Raw genomic sequence first — 9,452 nt, forward strand, 5'->3', positions numbered from 1 at the left:
ACAAATTTGCTCATTTTCAAAACAATAACTTGTGCGTACGATGTAACATGCTTCAAGCTTCCGAAACAAAGCACTCGGCAAAAGATATGCAAAAAATAAAGTATGAGAAGCTGGACTTTATTAATGATTTATGGACTGTATATTTTGAGGGAAACACACTTTACACCCTAGAAATAATGTCCGAGTTCAATTTGCAACTTGCAACATCAAAATCGGTTAGGATCAAAAAGTGGGTGCAAGAAAAAGTGGCCCATTTGAAGATGGTGCCAAAATTCAAGCATAGAAGAGAAAAGAAGATTATTGCTTGTATGGTGCTTCACAACTATATTCGGGACACCAAGTTAGTGACAAATAGTTCGATACGTGTGACGCGGATGAGGACTACATGCCACATGCGGTGCAACAGACTGTACAACTACAAGGCGATAGCGCCTCATCTTTACTTGACGCGGTAAACATGATCGATGTTCATGATAACATTGCGGACTCATTGTTTGCCGCGAGAGGAGTGATGTCTTTTGGTATAGATATGTGACTGATGATGCATGAACAAGTAACGTCTTTTGGTATAGATGTGGGAAATTAAGTGGTGTCTTTTGGTATAGATATATGGCCGGTGATGTATGAACAATTTAATTCTCTTGGTAATGTATGAACAATTTAATTATCTTGGTAATGTATGAAGAACTAACTTTATATTTGTAGTTTCATTCGTTCACAATTATCACATTTTAATTACCTCCAACATACGTATGATTGCTAAAAAATTAGTGAGACATGTCTATAACAAATTATTATCATTATATCAGTACATAAACACCATCTCAACATCTTAAGGAAATTCCTGACATTTTACTCGAAAGCCACAGCTCAGACAGCCAGTTTAGCAAACGGTAACACAGCCCACAACAGCTTTTTCATCACATCAGCTTTCCCACAGCTCACAGCCCACAACAGCTTTTCCACAGCTCACAGCCCAACCAAACACCTTCGTAATGATGTATATTGAGTAGACAAAATTTCGATCTCAAGCGATGAAGCAGCCACCACTTTGCCTTCAACCATAACATGTTCCCTATTAAAACGTAAATTCTTTCTCAAAGATGGTATGTTCTTTAAGCAATCTACGCGACAACTATTGAGAAACTTTATAAATTTGGTACCGCAACATATTGATCCCATATGAGGGCACTATGCCAAGTTTCATGTTTTTCGATTTCATTTGTTATTCAAAATTAAAATAGCAATAATCTTCATGGTCGGGTCGAGAGTCCTGGAACCTAGAGATGTTTGCAATTCCTTTCCATTTCTTAGATTAGACCTAAACATAGAATAAAGACCAAAAATAAAACAATTTAACTCAATTTTCCAAACATTTCAAGCACTTGCAGTACAAATTTGACTTATTTGTAATTATAAACAAAGAAAAAATATATAAGGGTAGTTAAGGAGGTCATGCCGATGTCACGAGTCATGACCCATGACCAAAAAGGAGGTGATGTCGATGTCATATGCACGTGCTTAAGTCTTGTTTCCGGTGGATCGATTTGTATGTCGCATGTTAATTAGTTGTCACCTCCCTTGTGCTTAATTCTTGTATAATGATCTGATGATTGAAACAACAAGAAAGAAGCAATTTGTCTGCTTCCATGTTGTGCTTTTAAGCTCGCTCCTTGTAACCCTACACCTATTTGCCAAAACGTCTTACATTTAGAAATATGACATAGTACTAGCTAGTAGTATCTCCCTCCTTCCCATAATATAAAACACTTTTTGACAGACACTAAGTGTTAAAAAACGTCTCACATTATGAGACGGAGGAAGTATTTCTTCTACTCCCGGAGCGTCTGAAACAGCTGATGCAGCGTGGGAGCAAATCTGGTGACGTTGAGTCTGATGTCCTGCTCCGCCCAGAAGTACCGCTTTGCACCTTGCCAACCCTGCTTGTGTACCGACTCCGGGTCACTTACCGCCGGGTGGTCCTTGCCGTACTTTTCGTAGAGCGTGCTCTCCTCGGCGCTGATGAAGTACTGGATGTGTTGCACCATCACCGCCTTGGCCTGATTGCCGTAGTAATGCAAGGCCTCGCGCTCGAGGCCCAACCCCACCACCTGCAGCAGCACCGCGTTGGTGCGTAGGAAGAAGAAGTTTGTGAGCGCCGCCCCGTGCACACCCATCAGCACGTCGCACGAGTCCACCGCCCGGGCGAACTCCTCCATCCCCATGTCACGGGTCGGCTCCATGACCAGTAGCTCGAACCCGGCTGCCTGCACCGCCGGGGAGACCTCCGGAAAGTTGACGAACTTCCTGCTCTCTCCGCGATTGATGAGCAAGAGCCGCGGCTTTGGTTTCTCCGTGACAGTGCCATTGTCGTTGCTGGCTGCGTTCTTCTTACTGGCCTCCTTGTACGGGATTCCTCGGCTCTCCGGCGGAAGCGAGAAGACCTCCCGGATGTAGAGTCGAAAATCTAGCAATGTGTAGTTGTGCGGCGTGCGGGTTGGGTCGATGTCGAGGTCACCATGGCTGCGGAGGCCGACTATGATATGCGGGTAGCACCGGACACCAGCGTCCTTGTTGAAGTCGACAATGTCGTAGCGTGACAGGTTGGTGAGGATGAGACGATACTTGTCCACGAACCACGGCTGGAGCTCGGTGACAAGGAACTGGACCTCGCCGTCGTAGGCGCGGGTGGTGATGAAGAGCGGGATCAGGACATCGCTCAAGTCGTGCCATGGGTTGCCTATGATCCCATTCATGGCGAAAACGACGACAGGGACAGTGTGCCGAGAGGTGCACTCTGGCGCCACCAAGGACTGGGCGGCGCTCAGGGTCTTGACCTTCACCTCCTTGATGTCCCCCAGGTTCTTGCGGGACTGGTCCTTGATGGCCCACTCCGGGCCATCGGTGCCGCGTTCGTCGGCTGGCGGGACATAGAGGACGGTGCGGTTGGCACCGATGGCACGGGCGTCTCCAGTGATCTCACAGATGTCGTACCTAGGGTCAGAGAGGTCGCAGATGGGCTTCCGCGGAGTACCTGCATGCACGCGGCCGATTCAGATGATGAATGAAATGGCATTCCAACAGAAGCAAGCTAAGCGCAACCTACCATGTTTGACGTCTCCATCGAGTACTTGCCCAATGAGATCTTCCTGCATCTTGTCATTAGCATCACTTTTTACTGTTTGGCCTAACTGGTCCCTTCTTTCCCCATCGTTCTTGGCTGCGTCGTCCTTCTGCCCGTTATCTATGTCATGTACTGCAGTTGTCAATGTTAGTATGCCAATCAACAAACAAAATAGGGAGTACCTAGAACTCATCTAGATGAGACATAATTTGGTCTCATTCACTTTGAAAATAAGAACAAATACAACCCACGTCAGCACACACGCATCTTATAACATCACATATCCAATGGCTATAAAAGATGAATAAGACCAAATTATATCTCCTCTAGATGAGTTCTAGCAAAACTGAACAAAATACCTAGGATTTGGTATATGTATCTACAACTATGAATTTGGTATAATCGTATTCATAGTTTCATACACATATCTACTACCCTGATACCTGTGCTATGTAACAATATGACCCGACGCGCAGTAGTAATTGATATACCTTGAATAGAATTATTAGGTGCCAACAACGCTTGAGGAGAAGAGGTCCTGGCATTTTGCTCGCCCGATGTAGACTGCAGAACGACTACACACATAGGAAGAAGCAAGCATATATTATCCTAAAGTAAATCATGTATATAAATAAACGACTCACAAAATTTTAAAATTTTATAAAATATATGTGATCCCGTTTTGAGACTAGAAACTCCATGAGCGAATCTTGTAGCTTGTTTGGCAGTACTGCCCAGCGTTAACTTTCAGTTAGTACTACCTTCGTAAAGAAATATAAGATTGTTAGAAGGGAGAGAGAAAGATTGTTGCGGAATATGATGGATGTATTATTGAGCCTCGAGGGCGAGTATATATTGAGTACAAGACTTAAAGGGCAAGATGCCTCTCCGGGAGATAAGGTAGGAGACGGATTACAAATCCTAGACTACCAAATACATGTATCCCAAATATATCTCTAACATCACCCCGCAGTCGTAGCGGTAGCGTTGCGAACAACAGGAGCGTCACGGACGGTCAAACTGGAGAGAGTAGCAGCCGACGGGCTGACATCCCCCTGCAGTCGTAGCGGAATCGTCGTGGACAGTGTCGCGTCGCGGACGCGTTGACTGTAGAGGAAGCCGACAAGTTACTCAAGCGGATGATAACCCTTTGTGCCGATGTCGACATAGCCGAGAGCGTAGGGTGGTGTAGCCGTGGTCGAGGTAGTCGTGCAAAGAACGCCATGGTCGATGTCCAGTCGGGGTAGCCGGTGTCGAGGGAGTCGCCGTGGAGCCGCGGGCGCAAGGAGGCGCCGAGTTTGTCATGGGCGCAGTGGTGTCGAAGAAGTGGTGCGCCGGGAAGGAGAATCGTGTTGACGACGCGTCACGCCGGGGTTGCCAACCCCGAGGACACATCGTAGATGAAGGCACGCGCCGGTGTTGCCAGCACAAGGCATGCGTAGACGGACGAAGACGAAGTTGACGAAGCGCCGCACCAGGCTTGCCGGGCCCGGGAACACGTCGTGGACGAAGGCACGCAACGGTGTTGCCGGCACCGGGCATCCGTAGACTGGGACCTGCACGAGTTGTACGCCATATCGAAGAAGTCGGAGAGGCCAGCAGAGAAGGACTCGACGATGGTTGCGGCGCCAATCGGCGTGGGGCCAATGTCACCCGCGGTTGTCGGAGTAGATGAAGCGGTCGGGGTAGATGACGGCGACGCTGGCGACGGGCTGGTGCTGGACGAACACGAAGGGGGTGGACGGGCGGCGACGGCGGCTACGGAGATAGCGGCGTCAGCGGCCAAAGAAGAGCCGCGGCGGCGGCCTGACAGAGGCAGCGGCGGCTAGGTTAGGAGTGCGGCGGCGATGCTCGAAATAGGCGAAGAACCCTCACAGCATGACGAAGACAGGCGCGGACGGTGGCGTTCCCGCGCCAAGGGAGACGGCGCGGCGCATACCACTGGAGGTCGACGCGCGGTGACGGCGAAGTGGACCGCATGTCGCGACGCTACGGCCCGAAGGGACGACGTAGTGGCGGCGGGCAGGTCGGGGCGACGGCGGGGACCGCGGGCCGCGGGCCACGATGCTGCGGCCCGAAGGGGCGACGCAATGGCGGTTCGCGAGTCGGTGCAGCCGCGGGGACGGCCTCGGGGCGGCGGCGGGGACCGCGTATCACGACACTGCGGCCCGAAGGGGCGACGCAGCGGCGACGCACGAGTCGATGAAGCCGCGAGGAGAACCACGGGGCGGCGGCGCTGCGGCCCGACGGGGCGACGCAGCGGCAGCCCGATGCTCGATCGGTGAAGAGGCGCGCTGAACTCGGGGACAATCTTCACGGGACCTGCGGAGGCGCGCGTAACTGACGGGCCAGGTCGGTCGCGCGGCGTAGACGAGGCGGATCGCGACGGCGAGTGGGTGATCAAGCCGATCGCGCGCGAGGTCGCGGACGCCGCTCGGTGGAGGAGTGGTGGCGGCGGAGTCCGGGATGAAGCCGGCGACGGCGGGCGGCAGGGCGGCTATGATTGGCCGCCGGATGACGCGAGGCCGCCGGGTCGGGGTGATGCAGGAGTCCCGGTCGGAGCAGGGCGGTGACGGCCGGCGTAGATCGACGGGCGGGCCGGCGCGCGAACAGCGGCTATGATTGGCCGCCGCATGACGCGAGGCCGCCGGGTCGGGGCGACCGGCGGGCAGACGCGCGGACGACGCGCAAGGCCGCCGGGTCGGTGAAGACGCCGGTGTAATCGATGCCGAAGTCGGAGTAGAGGCGCACGGGGTCGACGGCGGCGGCGGGCGACGCAAACCGATCAAGCAGATCGGGAAACCAAAAAGAAAAACGCCGATCAAAGCGACCGGCGAGAGAGAGAAAACCCGGATCAAAGGATCGGAAAAAAAGACTCTCTAGGGCAGCCGGCCAACACGGCCGGCGGACGAACCCTAGGTACGGGCGGCGCGGCCCCCGGCGGCGGTCATGGAGGCCGACCGCCCCGGGGGCGGCGCGCGGGTGCGAAAGCGGCGGCGGCTAGGATTTGGATCGTGATTAGGCTGATACCATGTTAGAAGGGAGAGAGAGAGAGATTGTTGCGGAATATGATGGATGTATTACTGAGCCTTGAGGGCGAGTATATATTGAGTACAAGACTTGGAGGGCAAGATGCCTCTCTGGGAGATAAGGTAGGAGACGGATTACAAATCCTAGACTACCAAATACATGTATTCCAAATATATCTCTAACAAAGATCACTTAGAAGAAATACTAGGTAAGTATGGATCGGGGGTGGATTCTATAGGAAACACTGCAGAACTACACACCACGCAAACACTGGTCCGCAGCACATAAACAACTTGTGTCAAATAATGGACAGAAAGAGAATATGTTAGTGGGGAGAAACCAAGACATGCCAGTACTAAAGGAAATAAACATGGAGAGAAAAGTGGAAGTTGGACCGGAGGCGGCTGTTCTGATCTCAAGCTCATGTGGGATTGAGTGAACAGTAAAATCAAATAAAAAGGAAAAGAAATCAAAAAATTCTGATTTTTTTTGTGTCAAACATTGAAAAATGTTTTCATAGCTTGCAAAATTTCATCACTAGATGATATTTGTGGAAAATATGGCAGACCAAATTGATGCTCCAAAATGGTATGTTATCGAATTTTTTGCCACGTCTTCCACGTCATTGCAGGATGAAATTTTGCAAGCTATATTAAAACATTTGTCAATTTTTCACACAACAAAATCAGATTTTTCCTTTGAATTTTTTTACCATTCACCCGAGCTCACATAAGATGGGGATTAGAACAACACAATCGAGATCGAACCTCAAACAGAAGAGGTTGCATCATATACCTACCCTATCCCACTACAAAAGATCATAGATAACTGACAACAGAAGAAGATTACCACTACTAAGTACCCCCTTCATTCACTATTCTAAGATGTTCAAACTATTTTCTGATTTGGATGTATATACATGCATTTTAATGTCTCCGTTCACTCATTTCAGTATGTATGTAGTCTATAATGAAATATCCAAAACATCTTATATTTGTGAACGGAGGGAGCACTAATCAATGTCATTCGTGGACCGGGACGGGCCAAACACCACGGTGGTGTGGAGCACGAGGATGACGATGAGAGCAAACAGGAACCCAACGACGGCCTGGCGGCGGTGAGCCATCGTTTTCGCCACGCCCTTCACCGCCTGCGCCGGCGCCAAGAACGAGTTGGGAGCCATCCAGTCGCCGCCCTGACTGGCCGACGGTCGCTTCTCCTTCCGTCCCTTGATCTCTTCTCTCCCTCTGGTCCAACTACATTCTAAATCTATGTGTTGAGTAACCTCTTCTTCTCTCCCTCTGGTGTAACTACATTCGAAATTTGTGTTTGGTAGCCTCTTTTTCTCTCCTTCTGCTCTAACTACATTCTAAATCTGTGCGCTGGGTAACCTCTTCTTCTCTCCCTCTGCTCTAACTACATTCTAAATCTGTGTCCTGAGTAGCATCTTCTTCTCTCCCTCTGCTCTAACTACATTCTAAACCTATGTGCTGTGTAGACTCTTCTTCTCTCCTTGTGCTCAAACTAGATTCTAAATGTGTGTGTTGGGTAACCTCTGCCTGTGGCGCATATGTATGTGTTTATATACTGCGGGCGCCTAAGCAGCGTCTGTGATCTCCATGTGCGTGGTTCCAGTAAGAGGTTAAACTAGGAAGGGTTGGGCGGTGAGCCCGCATGGATCCACTCGCACCTAGCTTCGTTCTTAGAGCATGGTTAATAGTATAGCCAGCTGCTGGCTATAAGCCAGTGCCATGTCATCTATAGGCCATTTTATAGCCAACATGTATAATAGTAGATTAAAAGAGTGTACTACTTTTTTATTATGTGGCCCATATTTTATTCTCACAAAGTTCCTAGGAGCACGTGCTAGAGCTGGCTCTTCACGAAGAGCCCGCTTACCTTCTCTCTCCTCTTCTCTTTCCTCCAACTAAGCAGAAATATACTAGTTTATTTCTTATAGCCCGCTGACTCAGCTCTATTATACTTGCTCTTACTCCTGCAAGTCAACGGATTGGATTAGAACAGTACACGAATAGTATGGCAAACGGCTCTCTGTTCGACGATCAGCTGGTGCAGTTAATTGTAATTAGACAAGTGATGATGGGACCTGAGGTGGTCAACCCGCCAAACACGCCATTAATGGGGGGCATGAGAACCCGGCCATCGCATCCTGCTTTCCTGCTCCCTCCTCATGCTCCCATCCGTGCTCCCACTTCATCCTACGGTTATCTTTTTTTTTCTAATCTAATCATCTTCCCCCTGATTTTAAGGGGGTGGGACCGGGCATTATTTTGTTCCAATCAAATCATGCCACATATGTGGGAGCACGGATGGGCACACACGTGGGAGCAGGCAAGTCTCGTCCCCGGCCATCGCTGGTGACCAACGTGCGCCCGCCGACCCGATCCGGTACCAGATGCAGAGGCCAACCAGCTGTGCGATGCCGACCATATGCAGAGGTGGGTGCAGGTGCGGACTGGTGTAGAAGGATCTGGGACGACACCTCGGACGTCGGGTCGGTTTGCATTACTTTGACTTGTGATGACCAAAGGCCAATGAATTTGAATTCTGCAGTCGTTGGTTGAAGAAACGTAGTACTCCCTCCGTTTCTTTTTAGTATGCATATAAGGTTTGGTCAAAGTCAAGCTTTGCATAGTTTGACTAACTTTATATTAAAAAATATCAGCATTCACAATATGAAATCAACATTTTCAGATGCACCATAAAATGTATTTTCATATTATATAGTTTAAGCATTGTAGATGTTCATATTTTTTAATATAAATTTGGTCAAACTTTGTGTAGTTTGACTTTGACCAAAACTTATAACTTATATGTGGAGTAAAAAGGAACGGAGGGAGTACTAAAAAGATCCATGCATTGGCTTGGATTTCTGTACACTCATCTTGCGTATTCTAGAAAAAAGAGAGTATACTAATTTGATGGAACACATATACAGCGTCCCAATATTTTGGTGCCCAAAACCGCTTTAGGTGAGGACGGAGAAGTTTTTGGTCACGAGAAAAGTTTATACTTTTCTAGCAGCCTTAAAACGAGGGCCCTATAATTTTGCCTTTTTCTTCTCATCTCCACAATTACGTACATATTGATAATTAAATCTTTCCAACATCACAACGCACATAATCAACAATATTTAAAATTCAATTTGAAATCCACAATATTTTAATTTCAAGTTTGTATTTAAGGCTAAAACCAGAAGCTATGTGTATCACACACACACACACACACACACACACACACACACAATCTTGAGATGCAACAAAAGTGTATTGCAAAA

At 48.8% G+C, this 9,452-nt stretch overlaps 1 pseudogene; it reads right to left on the bottom strand.

Annotated features, from left to right (window-relative positions):
* Positions 1-1,832: 1,832 nt before the first annotated feature.
* On the bottom strand, positions 1,833-7,337 carry LOC119308937 (annotated as a pseudogene).
* Positions 7,338-9,452: the final 2,115 nt, after the last annotated feature.

The sequence above is a fragment of the Triticum dicoccoides genome, chromosome 5B (genome assembly GCF_002162155.2).
Source record: "Triticum dicoccoides isolate Atlit2015 ecotype Zavitan chromosome 5B, WEW_v2.0, whole genome shotgun sequence".
Lineage (NCBI taxonomy): Eukaryota > Viridiplantae > Streptophyta > Magnoliopsida > Poales > Poaceae > Triticum > Triticum dicoccoides.